Source organism: Salmo trutta, chromosome 6 (genome assembly GCF_901001165.1).
Source record: "Salmo trutta chromosome 6, fSalTru1.1, whole genome shotgun sequence".
NCBI lineage: Eukaryota > Metazoa > Chordata > Actinopteri > Salmoniformes > Salmonidae > Salmo > Salmo trutta.
This window is the reverse complement of record NC_042962.1, coordinates 37,816,376-37,837,002: the sequence shown is the minus strand read 5'-3', so window position 1 is coordinate 37,837,002 and position 20,627 is coordinate 37,816,376. Positions and strand designations below refer to the sequence as shown.

At 42.1% G+C, this 20,627-nt stretch overlaps 1 pseudogene; it reads left to right on the top strand.

Annotated features, from left to right (window-relative positions):
* Positions 1-20,627, top strand: part of LOC115195117 (armadillo repeat-containing protein 4-like) — a 66,315-nt pseudogene that overhangs the window by 3,445 nt on the left and 42,243 nt on the right.

The window sequence follows — 20,627 nt, the reverse complement described above, 5'->3', positions numbered from 1 at the left end:
GTGTATTTCTATGTTCTGTCTAGTCTAGTCTATTTCTATGTTTAGTTTATTGGGGTTGGACCTTCAATTGGAAGCAGCTGGTTATCGTTGCTTCTGATTGAAGGTCCTATAATTAGGAGTTAGTTTTCATGGGTTTTTTTTGTGGGAGATTGTGCTGTGTATAGCGTTGTGCCTTACCGGCCTGTTATTCGTTGTTGTGTTTTGTGTGTACGTGTTTGTTTTGGTTTACCTTCTTTGTCCATTTAATAAAAGAAGATGAGTGCACATATCCCTGCTGCGTTTTGGTCCACTCTACCCTACGACAACCGTGACAGAATCTCCCACCAACCAAGGACCAAGCAGCGGGGTAAGGAGCAACGAAAAAATTATATGGACTATCAGGGGAATTGGACATGGGAGGAGATTCTGGACGGGGCTGGACCATGGCACCAGGCTGGGGACTACCGTCTCCCACCGGAGGAGATAGAAGCAGCCAAGGCAGAGAGGCGCCGGTATGAAGCGATATACGCGCCGATAAAGCACAAGAGGCAGCCCCAATAATTTTTTGGTGGGGGGGCACACGGGTAGGTTGGCTAGGCCAGGCAGTAGACCTAAGCCAGCTCCCTGTGCTTATTATGGGAAGCAGGTGGAGAAGAGAGCGCCGGAGTATGCGGAAGTGCGCACGATCTCGCCCATGCGCACGCACAGTCCGGTGCGAGTGATCCCAGACCCTCGCAAGTGCCGTGCTAGAGTGGGCATCCAGCCTGGAAGGAGGATGCCTGTGCAGCGCATCTGGCCACCAGTGCGCCTCCTTGGCCCAGGCTACCCTACGCCTGCTCTACGCACGGCAACCATCAGGCCCCTGCACAGCCCAGTTCGCCCTGTGCCAGCACTTCGCTCGTGCAGGGCTACTAGTTCCATCCAGCCAGGACGGGTTGTGCAGGAGGTGCGATCGAGACCGCCAGTGTGCCTCCACGGCCCGGTATATCCAGTACCAGCACCACGCACCAGGCCTCCAGTGCGTCACCCCAGTCCAATTCAGCCTGTTCCCGCTCCTCGCACTAGCCTTAAAATGCGTGTCTCCAGTCTGGTACCTCCACTACCAGCCCCACGCACTAGGTTTCCAGTGCGTCAGCTCAGTCCCGAGCTTCCGACGACAGTACTCCGTCCAGAGTATCCAACGACAGTGCCCCATCCAGAGTGTCCGGCGACATTGATCCGTCCAGAGTATCCGCAACAGTACCCCGTCCAGAGTATCCGGCAACAGTACCCCGTCCAGAGTATCCGGCAACAGTACCCCGTCCAGAGTATCCGGCAACTGTGTATAATCCGGAACCGAGTGAGACGACCTACATTCAGGAACCGAGTGAGACGGACTACAGTCAGGAACCGAGTGAGACGGCCTACAGTCAGGAATCGAGTGAGACGGCCTACAGTCAGGAACCAAGTGAGACGACCTACAGTCAGGAACCGAGTGAGACGGCCTACAGTCAGGAACCGAGTGAGTCTGCCTACAGTCAGGAACCGAGTGAGTCTACCTACAGTCCGGAACCGAGTGAGTCTGCCTACAGCCCGGAACCGAGTGAGTCTGCCTACAGTCCAGAGCTCCTAGAGTCGGTCTACAGTCCAGAGCTCCTAGAGTCGCCCTACAGTCCAGAGCTCCCAGAGCCCAGTCCAGGGTGTTCAGTGACTGGCCTCAGGCAGAGGTATGCAGTGGGGGTGGTTTGGTCCGGGAGGGGATTAAGGCCTGAGCCTAAGCCACCTCCACTGTAGGAGGTTTGAGGAGGGGGGGGGTGTAGCACAGGAGCCGTTGGTGACGGCAGCCACCCTCCCTTCCCTCCCTTTAGTTTAGGGGATTTATTTTTATTTTTGATTTTGGGTGATGTTTGTTTTATTTGTGTGAGGTGCATCTGGGGTCTGCACCTTTTTTTTGTGGGGGGGGGGGGGGGTACTGTCACGTCCTGACCAGTATAGGGGTTATTTGTTATTGTAGTTTGGTCAGGACGTGGCAGGGGGTATTTGGTTTATGTGGTTCGAGGTGTGTGTCTATGTAGAGGGGTGTTTGATTTATGTATTTATGTATTTATGTATAATGTTTTTTTTGTAGGAGATTGTGCTGTGTATAGCTTTGTGCCTTCGTCGTTGTGTTTTTTGTGTACGTGTTTGTTTTGGTTTACCTTCTTTGTCCATTTAATAAAAGAAGATGAGTGCACATATTCCTGCTGCGTTTTGGTCCACTCTACCCTACGACAACCGTGACAACCTGGTTCAGTCTGCTTTCCACCAGACACTGGGAGATGAATTCACCTTTCAGCAGGACAATAACCTAAAACACAAGGCCAAATGTACCATGGAGTTGCCTACCAAGAAGACAGTGAACGTTTCTTTGACTTAAATCTGCTTGAAAATCTATGGCAAGACCTGAAAATGGTTGTTGAGCAATGATCAGCAACCAATTTGGCAGAGCTTGAAGAATTGTGAGGAGAATAATGGGCAAATGTTGTAGAATCCAGGTATGGAAAGCTCTTAGAGACTTACCCATAAAGACTTATTCAAAGGTGATTCTAACATGTATTGACTCAGGGGGTTGAATCTTTCTTTAATCAAGATATCATTAGTGTTTACGTTTTTCATAAATGTTTTGCAAATGTCAGAAATGTTCTTCCACTTTGACATTACAGAGTATTTTGTGTAGATCGTTGACCAAAAAAATGACAATTAAATCCATTTTAATCCAACTTTTGTGACAACAAAAATGTGGAAAAAGTCAAGGGGTGTGAATACTTTCTGAAGGCACTGTAAGCATAAAAAAAAATATATTTATTCAAAAAAGTAATTTCTCCAAGGTCTTTACATGTAATTTTGGTGTATTAGGACATAGATATGTGTGGTTCTAAGGTATTTTAAATATATTTCAAATGTTAATGTGATCCTATGGGCAAATGGCATAACATGATATTCCTGTAAAGTATCTAAATATGTGGGATATGGACCAACAACTGTCTTGAGATATCAAACTACAGTATAGGTAAGTGCTAAAACAGTTACACATGTAGAAATAGGGGATATCCTCCTTAAAGCGGCAGGGTTGCCCTTTGCTGAAACACAAACTCCAGATTGTGGCTTTAAGTAAAATAAATGGGGTTTATACACCCATATTTCTTGACAACCTCTACTTAATCAAATAACTGATGTTTTACAAACAAATCTATACATTAGGTATAAGCAGTGGTCCTAGTAAATAATTAAAGTTACCAGCACAGCACACCCATTTGTTATCTTACAGTTGGCACTTAGCTGCTGTAGATTTCACTGATAACAGAAAAGTGGAAATTGTGAACACTGAGAACATTACTTTTCTTTCCAAAAAGCATATTTATGATATTAGCACAGACACGGTAGAATAGGAAAAGTGTGCCAAGATAGAAAAATAAACTGTTGTGTTTGTTACCAGTTTATACTTAAAAATATGAGTGTGTTTCTCTACTTTTTAGTTGCCCTACGGTAAAGTCACAGGAAAAGGCTGGGAGTCCTACAGTATGTTGCAAATCACTCCTCCGAGCATTTCTGTGCACAGTTTTAGACAGCTCTCCAAAATAGTGCAGCTGGCAAAGGATAAGAGGCTGAAGGAGGTCTGAGCTTGTCTGGAAGGTAAACCATGTAAACCACAGAATGAGATTTGAATCCCATTTGTTCCCAAGTAGTCGGGCTGCATACTTCCCATAAAGCCACGGACATAATTAGTTTGTCCTTGTTATCTTCTACTTTTATCCAATTAGAAACTGGCATCAGATTATGTTTGCAATACTTCACAGTTATATTTACTGTACCCCAAAGCCATAATGTGGTACTAGCTAATAGCTATGTTAGTTTGAGTAAGGAAAACATACTGTATGGAAAACATACTGTATGTCTATATTACCCCAGACCAGGATTCCCTTTTAAATAAGGCCTCAATGGAACAATCTGGTAAAATAAAGATATATGAAAAAAAATACAAAACCATTTTTACTGTAATTTGTAGCCAACAGAGACCCTGTTGCGAAGATGCTGAGGCCTAGTTTTGCAACAGTGGATGGGGAGGACAGCTCTGCTGCGTCTCCTGGAGAAGGTGAAGGAGGGGGACCAGGCCAAGGAGAAAGAGATCAAAGTGAAGCTGCTCATCCTGCTGCAGCAGTTGGACACTCAACTCCTCAGCAACTCCCTGAAGCAGATCTCCCAGTGGGTTCCTTTCCTCCTCCTCACTCTGTCTGCTTCTCTATCTATCAATAACGAATCAATCTATCTTAATACACACTGACTCCCACTTGACTTCAGACAAGTCCAAACACATGGGGTTGACTCTGATTACAAACAGTTTCTTACTAGATAGAAGAACCACAAATGGGCCCAAGATTAATTATCTGTACTTGTTTTTTGTTTTTTTTTGTACAGGGAGGTTAGGCTTAGTCCTGCCACAGTGAAGAATGATGTCGAGCTGTTGAAACACTTCTGCAGTGAAGGGGAGAAAAAGGTGTTGAAGTCTGTTCAATATACATCAGGTTTGAGTTATCTTCACATTTCACAATTTTTGGGGGGTGTGAATGAAAGCGATTGCTATTAGGGGGTAATAATAGGATATTCTAAAAATATAAAATGTCTGTGTTCACCCCTAAAAAACATGGAAGTCATTATATATGTCAGATTTCAGTTTACTGAGACATTAATAATTGTTTTACTTGCCCTAGTCGGCGCGGCAGATTTGCAATGCCATAACAATTCAACTTTCGGCAAAAAAACATACCTCCCCTACATATCACAGAACCACAGTGATCAATTCAGTATTTTGAAAAATGTGTCCCGTTACGCAGAGGAACATTTAAACCTTCTATGTAAATAGCCTCCAACCTGTGATACCGGGCACATTAAAATATGGTGGTTCGTGTGTCATGATGCTCTGCAGCCTAGCTGTTTTCAGAGGATGATTTATCAGAGAGTGAAATCACAGCGAGCTCTAAGTAACCTGGGCTGCTGTCTTCAGACCTAGGCTTTGTCCCAAATGGCAACCTATTCCCTATACTGTACAATACTTTATCCCGAGACTTTTAGGTCCTGGTCAAAAGTAGCGCACTCTATAAGGAATACGGTGCTATTTGGGACGCAGACTTGTGCTCTCTCTATGGTGGAATGATCCATCATCCTCGCTGGCAGCTCAGGCACCCTCGATGATTTCTCTTCCTGTGATACTGCACTCTTTGGACCTGTATTGGAACTTTATTTTCCCCCTGATCCTCTCCTCCTACATACCTTAAAGGAAAACTCCACCCAAAAACTATATTTTGGTATTTGTTTCTTTAGTCTATGTTTCATTTGTTTCATTAGCCCATTGTTGATAGAGTCCCAAAATGTTTTGCATGTCAGCAATCAAGTTCAAATCAAATCAAATTGTCTTTGTCATATGCGCCAAATACAACAATACAACCTTACAGTGAAAGGCTTACCTACAGACCCTTAACCAACAACGCTTTAAGAAGTTAAGAAAAATGTGTTTAAAGTAAAAATTGGAAAATAAAAATAAAAGTAACAAATAATTAAACAGCAGCAGTAAAATAACAAAAGAAATATGTACAAGTACGTAGAGTTAAAGTGATTATGCATAGATAATAAACAGAGAGTAGCCCTTTAATTAGATGTTCAGGAGCCTAACGGCTTGGGAGTAGAAGCTGTTAAGAAGCCTCTTGGACCTAGACTTGGCGCTCCGGTACCGCTTGCCATGCAGTAGCAGAGAGAACAGTCTATGACTAGGGTGGCTGGAGTCTATGACAATTTTTAGGGCCATCCTCTGACACCGCCGGGCATAGAGATCCTGGATGGCAGGAAGCTTGGCCCCAGTCATGTACTGGGCCGTACGCACTACCCTCTGTAGTGCCTTGCGGTCGGAGGCCGAGCAGTTGCCATAACAGGCAGTGATGCAACCAGTCAGGATGCTCTCGGTGGTGCAGCTGTCGAACCTTTTGAGGATCTGAGGACCTATGCCGAATCTTTTCAGTCTCCTGAGGGGGAATAGGTTTTGTCGTGCCCTCTTCACGACTGTCTTGGTGTGTTTGGACCATGATTGTTTGTTGGTGATGTGGACACCAAGGAACTTGAATCTCTCAATCTGCTCCACTACAGCCCTGTCGATGAGAATGGGGGCGTGCTCGGTCCTCCTTTTCATGTAGTCCTTTGTCTTGATCATGTTGAGGGAGAGGTTGTTGTCCTGGCACCACACGGTCAGGTCTCTGACCTCCCCCCTATAGGGTGTCTTATCGTTGTCGGTGATCAGGCCTACCCCTTTTGTGTCATCGGTAAACTTAATGATGGTGTTGGAGTTGTGCCTGGCCATGCAGTCATGAGTGAACAGGGAGTACAGGAGGGGACTGAGCACGCACCCCTGAGGGGCCCACGTGTTACCTACCCTTACCATCTGGGGGGGGGGGGGGGGGGGGGTGGCCCGTCAGGAAGTCAAGGATCCAGTTGCAGAGGGAGGTGTTAAGTCCCAGGGTCCTTAGCTTAGTGATGAGCTTTGAGGGAACTATGGTTTTGAACACTGAGTTGTAGTCAATGAATAATATTCTCACATCCTTTTGTCCAGGTGGGAAAGGGCAATAGAGATTGCATCATCTGTGGATCTGTTGGTGTGGTATGCAATTTGGAGTGGATCTAGGGTTTCTGGGATAAATGGCCATGACCAGCCTTTCAAAGCATTTCATGGTTACAGACGTGAATGCTACAGGTCTGTAGTCATTTAGGCAGGTTACCTTAGTGTTCTTGGGCACAGGGACTATGGTGGTCTGCTTGAAACATGTTGGTATTACAGACTCAGTCAGGGACAGGTTGAAAATATCAATGAAGACACTTGCCAGTTGGTCAGCGCATGCTCGGAGTACATGTCCTGGTAATCTGTCTGGCCCTGCGGCCTTGTGGATGTTGACCCGTTTAAAGGTCTTACTCACATCAGCTATGGAGAGCGTGATCACACATCCGGAACAGCTGATGCTATCATACATGTTTCCTTGCCTTGAAGCGAGCATAGAAGTAATTTAGCTCGTCTGGTAGGCTTGTGTCACTGGGCAGCTCTTGGCTGTGCTTCCCTTTGTAGCTGCCCAGTTTTCAAAATACAGAAATACAGCCAGTATGATGTATTTTGCAGTATATGATGCTGCACCTAATTCCCTATCGAGCACTATTGTATACTGTCTTGATTAACGTACAGTGTACACTGAACTGACGTGCTCTGGCATCTTCTTCTTTTTCTTCTTTTTCTGTAGATTATGAATTCACCAATGGCTGTCACACTCCTCCTTGAAGGCAAGTGCATGGTGAAATCTGTTACCTGGTGATACAGCCGTGTGACCCTCAACCCCTGCACATCACCTTCAGCACAGCTGGAGTCTTTCTCAACGGGGTAAGATAGCTAGAGATAGATTAGTGTCACTGCATGTCAGTTTTCATTACCTGAATTGTAGTCAGGCGTGTTCTACACTCAGCATTAGATTTTCTTTCTGGCCTACAGGATGTGTTTTGTCATAAATGCTTTAGGCATCAATGGATGTAATAATCTACATATTTCAGCACCTGTTTATTTTGGCAATTGTTATGAACAAGCACGGAAAGTCAACAAATGTATTCATATTAATATCATTTTTTAAGCTATACAATGTCTCTTTAACGATTGCCCATAAAGTTTCCGAAACATTACGTAAGTGTCACTGAAAAGTTTAGCGATTTATGTACTGATGTAATGTTCATTGTATGGTTGGATTCCAAGTTTGCCCTGTGGTGGTAAACGTTTAAAACGGCCCCATTGACCGTAACGTGTGTGCAATTAATAAAAATAACATTTTACATGGCTCAGTGTCTTTCACTCCCTCCGTCACTGCCTGCCTGCCCGTTAGTATGTTTCCCGTCTCCCTTTCCTCACCTGGAAATGGTTCAGTTCAGGACACTGAAACCCGTATTCCAACATGTTTGACATTGATGGTATATTAACACAAATGAAACCTCAAAGATTACAGAGTTCAGCATAATGTGTGTAGTGGTTAGAGGCTGTGCACAATGGTTTTGAATTCCAGCCTGTGAAGCTGCATTTTGAAACCTTGGCACTCTAACCTCAGTTGTTCTGACAGATGGTAATACTGTAATATTTATTTGATACATCAAATGTCGTCTTTGTCTTCACAGGGCATAGCCAGGAGGGTGAGGAAAATGGCTATGACAGAACAAGCAATGTTTACAAAGACCTGGTAACACTTCTGAAAAGCAAGTCTCCCCATTTTGCTGAGAACATAAATAAACAGGTAGGTTTTGACATGGAGGAGCAGTATCTCAAACAACAGGTTGTTGTTTTCTCTGAGTAATATTTTCTCTGTCGGTAACCCGATGAAGCAGTACGCATTTGACTGATCATATATTATATTCTGTTATACGTAGTAGAGTGAGTTTGAGATTATGAATCAGTATCTGCACTCATCCTCACTTATGAGCTAGTGTCTGGTTGTCAGATTGAAACGAAAATTCTCTGAAGCTGTAGCCTCAGTACCTAACCTTACTTTCCAAATCACCCCAGTTGAAAAGAATGTAAAAATATTCGAATAAAACAGTCCAGTTACTCACACAGACAGAATCATGTGTTGCTCTGAAATGCCAGTGATTCATTCAGTAGTGCTGTTTCCTGCTTAAGTGATTTGATGAATTAACAAATAATGGCTTCAAGCTTTGGTGGGAAAAAAATGTGTTTATCATCTGAATATTTGGACATATTTTTTGTCATGAGTGACTCAATGATGTATTGTTGGAAAATGTTATATAATTTAAAGTCAAGCTAACTATACAGCTTGCTATACACGTTCTACATAGTATTTATACTCTAGGAAATGACACCAAATATTTTATATAATTTATATAATTATATTGATATATATATTTTTATATTTATTCGTTTTCTTTTGTCTATTTGGACAGTCTTATGGGTAAACTAGTTTCAACAAATAGTGTACCTTAACTAATAATAGTATTTTCCACTTTACATCATTAATTTCTGTTAGCAGACTATTATCAATGTTGCTCCTGATGATTTCTCCTGGACTGCTTTATGATCACGATAATTCTGTACTTGAGCTATTGAAACAGAAATTTGATTATTAAGACAGATTTTTCCTTTTACCCCTTTCTACAAGTTTCTCTCTTTAAAATAAATTAATAGATGTTATCACAATAATATAGTTTGCAGATATAAAGTGGGGTGAAATAACTACATTATTAATGAAAAGGAGCCACCTCAATTTCTTTCAATTGAATTGTGCTTGACCTGCAACTTTGCTGTATTTATAGCTGGTGATAGAACTTTTAGTGCCACGGAGATGGGTTGAGTTGAGTGAAGGGTAAGTAAGGGATGTATAAACCCCAATGAGCAGTGCCAGGCTGCTGCGCTCACTGTGTAAAAAGGCCATCCAGGCTTTAATGTTTTATGAGTCCTGTGTCTGTGCTGAGTGATGCTATGAGGCTGAATCCGTCGGTCGTTCTGAGGATGATGGACAGTAGGCTGTAAAACACAACTGTGAATGAGTTAAGTCACAGGTTTTCTCTGCATACTTCTTTCTCCTATGAAGTTACTACAGTAATATCCAAATCATGGCATGGTGATGTAATGGAGTGTTCTGCACTCAATTCAGGCCATGTTTTTCTGGCCTTTTTACGCCCCACCAACCTATTTTCTCTCAGCATTACTTAAAATACACCTCTTATGTGTGAAATGATCAGCTTGACTCAGCAGTGACTGCTGATTTGATTGCAGATAAAGGTATTTTCTATTCATTGACAATATAATTGTTATGGTGCAACAGGCACTGCTGTACAGTACTGTATAAACCTTTTCAGACATACAGTAATAAAGTAATTGCACTCACTCTTGAGGACAAGATCCCTTCCGAGTGGCCCATGAAAGGAATAGGCTCTAGTCCGTGTCAGGTCAGAAACACTATCTGAAATAGCTCCGGCTGGGACCCGCTCTCTGATTGCAGCACTAAGAGCCCAAAGTGGTGGTGTTCCAAGTCAACATGAAGGCTGACAGATTGATAGCCAAAGATAACAACACCAATCTCTGAACATGATCTACTCATTTCCAGCATTGAGGAAGCAGATAATTTTTCACAGTTTTATTAGATCAGACATTCTCAATCAAATAAGCTAGAGGCAGCCAGAGGAGAAGAGTGCAGCACCAGGGACACACACCGCAGTCCGATACTCAACTTCTCAGTGTAGTGTTGGACTGACTCGTTTTTGAAACTACGACGTGATTATAAATTGGACATGGTGTCTGTCTGTGTTATGCATGCGTGATCACATGCAAAAATGCAAAAGCACCCTCAGAATTTTGTTATTCAAATCCTGAAATCAATCTAGCTCTGCTGTCATGTTCACTCTCCACACGGAGCCTCGCACAGCTCTTCCACTGACAGCTACTATTTAGCTTATTTTCCATCACTGTATGGAGAAAGTAATTAGATACAATGGATACAAGTCCAATAAACATGTGTAAATATTTGGAGTCTCGGGTCTCTCAGCGAGGGCTTGGAACAAGGCACAAGTGGAGAAAGATGAATACTGCTAATGTAATGATTTGGAAGTCGCCTGCAGTATAAAAAAAAAGTGTTGCCGAGTCCGGCAGAAGTCTGCGGAGAGTTGCGGGCAGGCAGGCGTCAGACCTGCTTAAAGTGTCTGTGCACTTGCTCTGACAGAGCCGTCCCTGTGCTGTGCTATGTCTGCTGCTGTAACGTGCCATAGAGTTTGAAATGTTTCCTTCTGTCCATTTCAGGTATCATAAAAAAAGAGGTACGGTTGGACACCTGAAATGCAGCCATAGTGGCCTGAATTGGCCTGCATTGTTCCAACAGCAGGTCACTTTGGGTTTTATGACAAACAAGACGGTTTTGGAAAGTGACCGAGCGTGCTTGCGCCGAGCGTACGAACACGTCCATAGTATTCCATGTTAATTCTTTCTCCCCGTTTACTTCTAAAAAAAACAAAAAACAATTTCGCTTATTGCAAGCAATGGTAGTCTGAGGCGAGCTATTTTCTGCCTAGCAGGTGCCTGTGATTAAAAAACAATCCCTGCCTGCGAACCATGCATATGTGTCCTGTTGGCATTCTTATGTTAGGTTGTAAAGTTGGGTAAAAAGACCTTCAAAAACGTAAAAATCATCTCTGAATAACAGTGACACAAAGGCTCTCCTTTGTCTGCGACAAGCTGCAATATTTTAGCACGAGGAATGTAAAGAAACAATAAACGCTTGATATTGTTCAGCCAGTTAATAGAGGGGAACCTCTTCTGTGTAGTAAAGCAGTGGGAATGTGTTATTTTATTACTGTCGCTCAATAATAAAGGTTGAACTGTTATTCTGCTGCAGTACGGAATGTTGAGAAAGTTCTGTTTTATGAACAGTCACTGATACAAACCCTGATTAGTTTTTACATGGTTCTTCTTGGGCTGAGAATAATTGAATGGCACCCTTTCAGACACCAATGTGTGATGTGTCTCTCAAATAACTGGATAAGGAGGCAACATGTCAGCTGCAGAATGGAAAATATGCTTTATAACTTGAAAAAAATCACAAAAGGACCGAAGACTTTGTTAAAAGAACAATCATTCAGAGGAAGAACTTTTTAATGACCCAAGTCCATATAATTTTACGGCCCATATTTATTGTAAATTTCACTGCTAGCATTTCGGTGCAAATTGAGAGGTCCTTTTTCCTCACTTATTTTTTTCCTCAACAGGATTCTGCCGTTCAAGAAGAACCTCCATCAACACAAAAGATCCAACATGTGGAATCGGTTGATACAGAGGAACAAGGCCAACCCCAGAGGCCCTACGAGCATCAGGAAAATAATGTGCATGAGAAGGCGAGACAACAGCTTGTGCAGAACAAGCCAGGCGGCAAAAAACAATTAGAACCATCTTTGAAATGGAAGAACCTCGGTCTTGCATCACCATATGAGTATGTGATAATTCCACTCAATATATTAGAGGTCTTTGGAATATTTGCAACGCTACACGTTCTGTATGCCTTTGGGAACTTTATGCTCCAATAGACGAGATTTTAAGAAGGAAGTGATGCTCCACATGCCAGCAGTCACACATTATAAAGAGATGGTTTATATGGCTTTACATTTTTCAGGGCAAGCACAAATATTCCTGATTATATGGACGATCCCAGTTAATCGATGTGTTCCCTGCTTGGAACCCCACTGTACAATCACAGACAGAAAAGTTGGGCGCAGGAGTAAAATTCACAAAAATGATGTATCACATGTTCTTTGATTGATAAATAGATCTAGCAGGGGTTTGAGCTTTTGTGCTGTACCTTGTGATAAGTGTCCCCATTTTGAGGCAGCTGGCTCTGGATAAAAGCTATCTAAAATGGCAACAACAAAAAAGCCCAAAATCCCTGCATCCCTCTTCTCCCTCAGTGCATAAATGATGATATGTTACGATAAATAACTATTTCCAAAATAGAAAAACGCATAATGATGTCCCCTCTTATTTTATAAACATTTTCTAGGGAAGCAGATGAGAAGAAATCCAAAAGGACTGCAGCAAATGAGAAGTTTGCTGAGACGGAGGAGAAGATGCAGAAGAAAGCAGATTTCTCTGTGTCTTCCTCACCTGGTAGGCAGTCCAGTCGTCTCATAAAAGGTAAGTCACCTGGTGGGGTTTTCTCCTCACACTTCATAAATGAGGAACCCTTCTAGTCCTACAGAAGAGCAAGCAGCTTACAGGAAAGAGATTGCTGAAGTCACAGAAAAAGTTTGGCACAACTCTTTGACCCGTAGTGATAGCTTCTGTGGAAACTGATAAGTGTTTTTATATAAGCCAATGTATGGGTCTGATGTACGCTTTCCCTGCCTTTCCTCTGGTGCCTGGCAGCGATGTTTCCAGCTGTCCCCATAATTGTGACTGCCAGTGTATACAGGTCCGCTAGTAAAGTTACTGGGTCAACTCTAGCCACTGTTCTGCTGATAGCTTTTCCCCGCCTTGAACAAGTGAAACTTGGTACACGTACAGAAAGGGACCTTTGGGAGCCTACTAGCATTACTCCAGGCCAGTAGTCAAAGCAGACGCATCGGAACAGTGCTTCACTGCTTAATTAAGGCTTGGTTCAGTGTTTATCATGGCCCATCTGCGTTGCCTGAGAAACGGTCATATCGGCTGATTTCCTCTGATAATGGCCTCCCCTGGAAATGCTATCTGTGTAAATAGGAACCATCTCCCCGCGGCCCCATTTGAACGTGTACCAAATTTCATTGCTCCGCGGTGCGCAGTTTTCATGATACAGTTATTTGAGTGGTGCAACTGACATTAAAAGCCATCTGCATTTCTGTTGCCGTTTATAGTATGAAGGCTACGGTAGAAAAAGAGAGGCCTGCTTTGTTTAGTATGATGACGACTCCAGTTTACCCATTACTTTAATCCCTCTCTCTATTCATGGCTGCTGCTGCTTAGATTGTGAGAAAGTTCAAACCTGACAATTCCGATTAACATTAGATTGTTAATGGTGCTTATTGTATAGAATAATCTTGCAGTTATTTTAAATTCCAAAAGTAAAACTTCATATTTTGTTATGTGTATCACATACTGATATAATATTTAAAGTTTAAACCCTTCCTGTGTATGGATATGTACTTGTATAGCTGTTACACAAAACCTGATGTTGATTCTTATCTCCTGCTGTGTCTGTGTTCTTCGGTAAGACCCCAGGAGGAGGCGCCGATGACTTCAGCGAGAGTTCATCTGAGAGTGAGGAGGACAAGGAGCAGCCAGAGCACCGGCCGGAGAGCAACACAGACCTGTCCTCTGAGTACTGGCAAATCCAGAAACTGGTCATATTCCTCAAGGTACAGTACAGTAAAGTCTGTAGAGGCCTGGCCCAGCCCTCTGCTTTCGGAATTTCACAGAAAATAAGTTGTTCTGTTCTGTTGAAAACATCTACTATTCTAGCAGGCCAGGCAGTTCACAATGGACAGGAAACAATCAAATCCAGGTCCTTTTCCTGTGATCCATACAGCAATTTTGATGCAGACTTGAGTCAATATTCAAACTTCTTGAAATTGTCTAAAAAAGTAATCCCTTTAAGGTATGGCTCTGTGTCTGTAGAATTGTGATAGTCACAATAGTCCTAATGTCACCCGAGAGGGAACAATATGTAATCTCCTTAACATAATTCCACCTGCCTGCTTTGCGTACATTTTACGACATAAAGTTGTCGATCAATATAACAAACTGACGTTAGATAAAAAAGTATATATAATGTGCTCCTGTTTTAAAGCGTCTGCTTTGTAGTAGGATGTTTATAGAAGTGGTTGGACTGGGCTTGTGGATTCCTGGTTTCTGACACACACTAGGCCTATTTGGGTGCACGTGTGAGCCAACACATGAGAGAAGAGAGCAGAGCTGTCTAAAAACAGCAGCTGGGCACACTGTTTACCCACACCACAGAGCATAAATGAAACGCGGCTCTGAAAGGAATGACAGTGCATATGGTGAATATTAATGTGTCAAAACACAAAAGGAAAAGAGAGAGAGGACCAACGCGCCACTGACCCAGACTGACTGGGAATACCTCTTCCACTGCCTGATTAGAGGAATTCTCCCCTCTCTCTCTTGCTCTGTGATTACCGGTCAGTTTATTTGGACTTGTGCTTACATACCGTTTAGGGCCATGACCTGATGTAACTGCAATCATATGATATTATGGTTAGTCATATATTTCAAATCTGGCCCCTTTGAATCTCGATTTACAGTATAGTAATTTACGAAATTAACTGAAATTCAAATGTGTTTATTTTTTCGGTACTAATTAAATCGATTTACGCTATAGTAATGAAATATGAATTACATTATTTTGTATCTCTATGATCTATGACTATTAAATATTAGCAGAAGCTTTGTAAGCTGAGATACAGTATTTGGCTCTGTCCATGTTTTTACATACCGTACTGCAATTGGGCCCCCCTAATAAGATCATTCATAGGGCAACTGGTGGTAAATCTTTTAAAGAAAACATTAATGCAAATTCAGTTCCAGGTAGATATTTTAGCTTAACAAAACATGAGATAATGAAATAAAAAGTCCTTCTTGGGAAAGAGCAGTTACTCTCCTTTCCAAAACAGATTTAAAATGTAAATTATATTAAAGAAGCTGGGCCAATGTCTGATAAGGGAACTTTTCAGATTTCATTATACTTTTCATTGGGGATTGGAGTGAATTCACAGTGAGAGTTTGTGCCTTCAACAAGATGCATTTGTAAACCTGTACTTCCTAGGCAGCATTCTATCTGTCTGGAAACCACACAGTGGAGTTATTTATGGGGTTTGTCCAGTAGTCATTTTATAATATCATTACCATCAGAAGCTAAAACTAACCCTGAGCCAAGTTAAATATCTGTTTTATTTTAGAAGTAAGAACGTTTTTTTCTTCTTCATCTCAGCCGTATAGACAGACATTTGTACTTGAGGAAGATTGAGACTTTCATAAAGCAACACATGAATGATCTGTGTTGTGTTTAATGGGTTATTTATCCAAGGATATTTACCCAGAGTGCTAATATGTGTGCCTACACTGCATGCGTTTAAATAAGTATGTCTTAAAAGAGGCAATCTGCAATAACAAAGTATACATCCCACCACTGTTGAGAGATGGGGCTGAAAAAATGTAAACATTCTCAAATGAATTGACAGCGCTATAGATGCAGGATTGACCATCCATGATAGTTTTAATCAATGTTTTGAGGCTATACAGTTATTGTTTACAATTACATTGTTTACGAACAAAGAAGTAAACCAAGCTTAAATTTGGGGTTCTGATGGGAATAGACAGTTTAACTAAGCTCATGGGGCATTTATAAAGTATACTCGTCAAGAACCAATGGCTATATATCATGAATGGAAAAGTCCTAAAATGTATGTAGCAATCGCAGATTGCACCTTTAACATACTAATGTGTGTGCCTGTGAATACACATACAGTATGCCATCTAATGAGTTATGATTTTGCTTGATGAAATTATGTTATAATGATGTTAACATGTTGCTTGCCGCAATGACTTAAATGCTTTAGATGAGGCTTGTGTGTATGTTAACAGCTTTTTGTGTGGCAAGTATATTTAGAAACAAGCAGAGTGCCCATACGGTCAGCACTCTCTCTTTGTGCAGATTGAATAACACACAGTATAGTTTACACATATGCTACATACCACGTAATTGCCATCAATATGCACTGTTGGTAACCACAGGGTATTTGTTTTACAAGCTGAAGCCACTGCTTCATTATCTAGAATTAGATATATATGGCAATTTAACAGTTATACATACAGTATGCTTTCAGCGTAGCTGCTACCAATTACCCTACTTTGTGCTCTGCTGTTTTTGATAAAGTGTTGCTGGTGATTGTAAGTGGCTTATGTGAAAAAACTATTTATATGTAGGTGCCAACATTGTTAACAAGTTTATTACTTACCAAACCACACTCAAAGGTTGTGTACTGTGTAAGTGTTTACCTAGAATGTGGTCATTTTTATTGTATAGGTGGCTTCTTAATTTAACTGCCACATAATAACACATGAGATTATCCCTTATTTGTGCCTAATAGATTTGTGCCATATATATTTGTATATATAAGCATGAGGATATGTCCTTAGTTTATATAATCATATAATAATGAGATTGTTTTATGTCCTGAGGTAAAGTAACCCTTTCAATATCAATTGACAATGATGGCGCCGGAGGGGATGGCTGCCGTCTTATCGGCTCTTAACAAACCATGCTATTTTGTTAGTGTTTTCGCACTTGTTTTGTTTTGTACATAATGTTGCTGCTACCATCTCTTATGACCAAAAAGAGCTTCTGGACATCAGAACTGTGATTACTCACCTCAGATTAGACAAAGAGTTTTTCTTCAATGAGTCGGAGGGGAGGGATATACTACAGACACCTGACCAGTCCCAGAACCCCATCATTCACTGGAGAAGAAAACTGAGATTTCGCGGAAAAAGATCAGGGTGCTTTGTCAGGATCAGGTGACGAGTGGCTAATCTGCCTTTTGCCTTTACGTCCTGCTAGCTAACATTCAATCGCTGGAAAATAAATGCACGTATATCCTACCAACGGGACATTGAAAACTGTAATATCTCATGTTTCACCGAGTTGTGGCTGAACGACGACATTACACCAGCCTCTGGTAAGACTTGGGGCGGGGGCCTATGCAGATATGTAAACAGCTGGTGCACGATATCTAAGGAAGTCTCAAGGTTTTGCTTGCCTGAGGTAGAGTATCTCATGATAAGCTGTAGACCACACTATCTACCTAGAGAGTTTATCTGTATTTTTCATAGCTGTCTACAGCACATACCACCACAGACCGATGCTGGCACTAAAACCGCACTCAATGAGCTGTATACCGCCATAAGCAAACAGGAAAACGTTCATCTAGAGGCGGCGCTCCTAGTGGCCGGGGACTTTAATGCAGGGAAACTTAAATCACCTCTTAGGGATCCGATCCCATTACCGGGATCAAAATTGACAACATCCAGTGAAGTTGGAGCGCGCCAAATTCAAATGACAAAATAGTAATATTAAACATTCATGAACATACAAGTGTCCTACATCATTTAAAAGCTTAACTTCTTGTTAATCCAACCACGTTGTCAGATTTCAAAAAGGCTTTACGGCGAAAGCATACCATGCGATTATCTGAGGACAGCGCCCCACATCAAAATACTTTTGAAACCAGCACAGGCGTCACAAAAATCACAAATAGCAATTAAATAAATAACTTATCTTTGAAGATCTTCCTCTGTTTGCAATCCCAAGAGTCCCAGCTACACAATGAATGGTCGTTTTGTTTCTTTAAAGTCCTTCTTTATATCCAAAAAAGTCTGTTTAGTTGGCGCCTTTGATTTCAGTAATCCACTCGTTCAACATGCATAAAAGCAAATCCAAAAGTTCGTCCAAACAAGTCAAATGATGTTTCTAATTAATCCTCAGGTACTCTAATATCTAAATAAACTATAACATTTAAGACGGAGAATAGTATGTTCAATAGGGAAGATAAATAACGAAGAATGCGCAACATGACTACTTTTCTAATGAGGGACACCTTGGAAAAACTACAACTACTTGTTCATTTTTCAAGAAAAGCCTGAAACCCTTTCTAAAGACTGTTGACATCTAGTGGAAGCCATAGGAGCTGCAATCTGGGTCCTTTTTATTTGTATATCCCATAGGCTAGCATTGAAATGGCCTGTGACCTAAAAAAAAGATCTGGATGGATTTTCCTCGAGTTTTCACCTGCCATAGCAGTTCTGTTATACTCACAGACATTAGTTTAAAAGTTGTAGAAACGTCAGAGTGTTATCTTTCCAATGCTACTAATTATATGCATATCCTAGCTTCTGGGCCTGAGTAACAGGCAGTTTAGTTTGGGCACGTCAGTCATCCGAACGTCCGAACACTGCCCCCTAGCCCTAAGAGGTTTAAATCAGTTTTACCAAATTTCTATCAGCATGTTAAATGTGCAACCAGAGGGAAAGAAATTCAAGACCACCTTTACTCCACAACAGAGCTCAAGGTCTCAAAGTACACAACTCTCAAAGAGTACAAAGCCCTCGCTCGCCCTCCATTTGGCAAATCTGACCATAATTCTGTCCTACTGATTCCTGCTTACAAGCTAAAATTAAAGCAGGAAGCACCAGTGACATGATCTATAAAAAAGTGGTCAGATGAAGCAGATGTTAAACTACAGGACTGTTTTGTTAACACAGACTGGAATATGTTCTGGGATTCTTCCGATGGCATTGAGGATTACACCACATCAGTCACTGGCTTTATCAATAAGTGCACAGAGGACATCGTCCCCACAGTGACTGTACGTACATACCCCAACTAGAAGCCATGAATTACAGGCAACATTCTCTCTGAGCTAAAGGGTAAAGCTGCCGCTTTCAAGGAGCAGGACTCTAACCCGGAAGCTTATAAGAAATCCCACTGTGCCCTTTGACGAACCATCAAACAGGCAAAGCTTCAATACAGGACTAAGATCGAATCGTATTACACCAGCTCCAACGCTTGTTGGATGGGGCAGGGCTTGCAAACTATTACAAACTACAAAGGGAAACACAGCCGAGAGCTGCCCGGTGACACGAGCCTACCAGACGAACTAAATAACTTCTATGCTCACTTCAAGGCAAGTAACACTGAAACATGCATGAGAGCATCAGCTGTTCCAGATGACTGCGTGGTTGTTACGCACGCCTCTAGAAAGAGGGAATGCAACACCCTACTACAACTTAACTCTCCGTGGTGTGAAAGAGATATGGACTGTAGGTGTGAATAAGGATGACAAATAGGCAGAGAATACCGTTTACTGGGAATTTATTCCTTCATGCGGTAAGTTTGGGGAAAAGGGGCTGGACGGAACCAAAGCAAAGAAACTAAATATCAAAGCCCCCTCTCCTACCTTACCTGCCTACCCACTACTTACCTAACTAGCACCACCTGGTGCACTAACCAAAATACAGGGGATGGTCCGCCCAGGTCTTTCCTAGTGTGCATAGACAATAAATTACTACGGGTATATGTATGCCCGCGGGCCTCTTGCCTAAGCACTCCCTAGGTGCCTTCCCCTTCCCCCCTGGGAACAAAGGAAACAGAATAACACAAATGTACAAACTACTTCATAACAAACTGAGAAAAAACAATTAACTCAGGACATTAAAGAAGCTCTCTCTGAGCAACAAACTAACACAGAACATTACAATCAGCTCTCACAGCAACAACTACACAGTACATACCAAATGTCTTAGCAACCACCAACATATATATATATATATATATATATATATATATATATATATATATATATATATATATATATATATATATATATAACCCTCTGCCATCAACCTCCTCTCTCAGCAAAAATCTCTGTGTCTCTCCCTTTTTCTCCTGAGCAACAGCACACTGGCTTATATTGGGGTTGTTAATTGAGACAGCTGCGTCCTGACGAGGGGGCGGGGTCAGCTCTCCAATCATGGGGCCGACCAATCAGCTGCTTGGAGAATTTCAGGAAGCCATTACCTGAAACACACTCACAAATATACAAACTATAACACAGAAACTGGGGAACGTAACAGTGGTCACGCTCTCCGCAGCCGTTGTGAGTAAGACATTTAAACAGGTCAACATTCACAAGGCCACATGGCCAGACGGATTACCAGGATGTGTACTCCGAGCATGCGCTAACCGACCACCATCGATAAGAAACAATACTGTGCTGCCGTATTCATTGACCTGGCCAAGGCTTTCGACTCTGTCAATCACCACATCCTCATCAGTAGCCTTGGTTTCTCAAATGATTGCCTCGCCTGGTTCACCAACTACCTTCTCTGATAGAGTTCAATGTGTCAAATTGGGTGGCCTGTTGTCCGGGCCTCTGGCAGTCTCAATGGGGGTGCCACAGGGTTACATTTTTGGGCCAACTCTTTTCTCTGTATACATCAATGATGTCGCTCTTGCTGCTGGTGAGTCTCTGATCCACCTCTATGCAGACGACACCATTCTGTATACTTCTGGCCC